The sequence below is a fragment of the Lactuca saligna genome, chromosome 8 (genome assembly GCF_052625555.1).
Source record: "Lactuca saligna cultivar CGN05327 chromosome 8, ASM5262555v1, whole genome shotgun sequence".
Classification (NCBI taxonomy): Eukaryota; Viridiplantae; Streptophyta; class Magnoliopsida; order Asterales; family Asteraceae; genus Lactuca; species Lactuca saligna.
In genome coordinates this window covers 109,950,975-109,954,846 of record NC_136424.1, presented here as the reverse complement: position 1 = coordinate 109,954,846, position 3,872 = coordinate 109,950,975, and positions in this window count along the sequence as shown.

The window sequence follows — 3,872 nt, the reverse complement described above, 5'->3', positions numbered from 1 at the left end:
GCATTTGATCGACCAGTATAGATGTTATACACAAGGCACAAACATCTTTGCTCATGGAGTCTGATCCTCTATGTTTTCCTAACAATCCCTTCATGACGATATCCATCAATTTGTAAATTCCTTTGAACCCAATTGGTTCAAGATCTCTTAAAATTCATATTCTATTGGTTTAACTACTTGAAAACCCTTTAGAGTTGGGGAAACCCAAATGGCTCTGAAATAGGTATCGTTGGTTATAGGGAACTAGGGATGAGCAAAAACTGAACCGAAAACAGAAAAACCGAAAAAAACCGACATAACCGAAACCGAAAAACCGAAACCAAAGCAATAACCGAAGGTTTAGGTTTGAATTTAACAAAAACCGAAAAATAACGGTTTGGTTCGGTTTTGACGTCTAAAACCGTCCATAAAAACCGAACCGACCCACATATATATTATTTATATTATGATTTAAACTTTTAGTTTTAGATTTTAGACTTTATCTCTTTAATAATTTATGTTTATTTTCAACAAACTGTTAATGGTTTTAACCTTTGATTTTTTGAACACTTTTATGCTTTTATAATGCTAGAATTTGTACTCTTTATTTTAATATATTTAAAGTAGATACAATACTATTTATCACAACATATTTTCATTAGGTTTGAACTCAAAAACTAGAAAAAAAAAACAAGAGCTCATAAACCCATGGTTTAAAACCCAAAACCCATAAACCCAAGCCGAAAAACCGACCCATGCAAAAACCGAACCTATATGGGTTTAAAAACCAAAAAACCGACTTTCTACGGTTTGGTTTGGTTTTAGCCAAAAACCGACCCAAACCAACCCATGCTCATCCCTATAGGGAACAATCATGTTATCAGTAATCAAACACTCAAGAAGGTCCTTGTCGATCTTGATCCATGCAAATGCTTTTTGAATCAAACAGAGTAGGAAGTTAGGGTTTGGAATTTTTTTAGTACGATGGCAACAGGAGTGCGCGAGACGCACTCGATCATGACATGAACAAATTCATCTTATTCATTTGGGTCGAGAGAGAAATTTTTTGTCATGTCCTTCAGAATGGGTTCAACAAAAGAAGATGATGCGGATCCCTTTGAGGACTTCTTCTTCGATGGTGATTTAGCAATTTTGGATGCCATTGTTGAATTCTTGAGGAAGAGGAAGATGACAAAGATCACAGATCACGGAGAAAAGGTTCTAAGCCAAGAGAAAGATAAGAGTGTGAAGAAGGAATGGTTTAGATTCAAAATCCTTTTATAGTTAGGGTTTGTTCTGGGTCAGGTTTGAGAACCAATAATGACACCCGAATCCAAAACAAGTTACACTTAATGCAAGGTACTTAATTACCCCTTATACTGATATTCAATACCAATATTATGGGGCATCTGTTTGTTTTAAAAGAGTAACTGTCAATTCAGTTTAGAAAAAACTCAACCAATTTCTTATTTACTGTGCCAAAGCATGTTTATTGGGACCTTGAAGATAAACATTTAACCATTAAGAAAATTAGGCATATCAATAACTCAATTAAATGAAAATTCAAAACATCAAAAAATTATTTGTTTATTGAAAGGATAAGGTTGGATTGAAGAAATTTCAAAAAACAAACAGACGTCAGATATTTCCAAGAAACAAAAACATTCACAAATGCTTGATACTGATCTGAGTAATGGCACAATTTCTAGAATGAATGCCACATAGATGAGTAACATGGAAAATCTTAGAGGATTTAAACTTTGAGAATAAATTTGAGAAATTACAAGAGCTGAAGGAATAAAGCTCAGAAAGAAAAGAAAGCGAAACCACATTACCGTTTGGATTTGAATTCCAAGATTTATTTATAGTAAAAGGAAAATTTTTGAATGACTTGCTTTGATCATAACATTGTGAAAGAGCTATAGACTTGATGAAAGGTTAGATAAAAAGACGTATAATGATCCTTTATTTTCCGAGAAGATATATTTCCAAATAGAAAGATATTTAGCTCGGAAATATTTAACATCCGATGTTGCCATCAGAGAGTACAAACTTCATGGAAAAACTAAGGATTAGGTAGCATCATTCCCATTTTGTTCAGAAAGCTATTGAATTTGGTCTCATCCAATGCCTTGGTGAAGACATCAACGATCTTATCATCAGTAGGGACAAAAATGAGTTCAATGTTATCATTGAGAACATGATATTTAATAAAATGGTACCGAATATCAATATGCTAGGTCATGGAGTGTTGGATTGGATTGTGAGATATCACAATAGCACTCTATGAATCGTGGTAGACTTGAATCTATTTAAATCAGAAACTATAATCCAGAAGCTATGATTTCATCCATAGAACTTATGATGTACAACTAACAGCGGTAGTGTATTTTGCTTTAGTTATTGAGAGAGCAATACAGTTCTGTTTCTTGGACGAACATCTAACCAACCTTCCAGCTAGGAATTAACAACCACCATATGTGCTCTTCCGATCATGTTATAGGCCACCATAATTTTAATCTGAATAAGGTTGCAGCAAAAAGCTTTCGTTTATAGGATACCAAATTTTGAGGCTCTTTGTTCCTTTGAGATACCTAAAAAAATGTTTTATGGCCAAGAGGTGAGACATATTCATATTATCTTGGAATCTAGCATAAAGGCATGTAAAAAACATGATATCAGGGGTACTTGAAAAAAGGTATAGCAATGATCCGATCATTTCACTATAGTTTTTCTGATCAATGGCTTCATCAAATGGATTGAAAAATATATTGTTCTAAAACCCATTGGAACTTTGTAGAGGAACATGAATCCATTGAATATTTCTTCAGAAGTTTGGAAATGTATTTCTCTTGGTGAATAAAGATTTCTCGAGTTGTGTTTTTACTTGCAGTCCGAGGAAGAAGCTCAATTCATGATTCATGCTCATTTGGAATCAACTAACCATCAGCGTAGCAAAGTTGGCAATCATCGTTGGATCAACTGAAACAAAGATAATATCATTAACACCAACATGAGATGCTTTACATGTTGGATTAGGTGTCTAAGACCATAACTATAATTAATATATACTTGAATTGATAGTAGCACAGTCTTTTTGGGTTGCCCTCAAGACTAGCAACTAGAGAGGATGATTTTTGGAAAGAGAGGTTGATTTATTAAGATTAATAAATTGAAATAAATAATTTGTTAATATATTATGAAAATAATATATTAATTATAAATAGTAATATTTAATTAATATTTGGTCATAAATTAATTAGAATTAATTTTGGGATTAAAAGAATTATTGAAACTGTAGGAACTGAACTGCAATTGTTCAATAGTTGAGCAAGAGGCAATCTAACCCCCCCCCCCCCCCTCCCCCAATTTGGTTTGGATGGTTTCATGAGGCCTAAGGGATTTTGGCCACTCATTCTTTTGAAGAGCTAGTAGAATTTTCCAAGCATCCCTCTTCTCTCTCAATCATCTTCCTTTGCTAGTGTTGGATGTGAACCACTAAAGGCATGGCATTTGTGACGCATGCTCTCAAGGCTTCAACAACACAAGTTTTTCATTGTTATTAGTCAAAATCAATCAAGGTAAAATTCTCCTAACCCTGTTTTTATTTTTGAAAGTATACTAGTGTTCTAGGGTTTCTATTTTGCTATTCAAAGTTCTATGTTTAATTAGAGAAAACATAGATCAAGTACTAGGGTTGCATGCACACATAGGAATTATATATTTTTCATAATACTCATCGGAGGTATCAGAGCTAGGTTTAGTTTTCTATTGAATTGATACAATCGTTAAACTTGAACAAAAAGAAGCAAAATAGAATCCAAATTCTTTTCCGCCACCACAACGTGGTGACTTTCACCACGACTTGGTGACCTACGATTTTCTTCTACCAC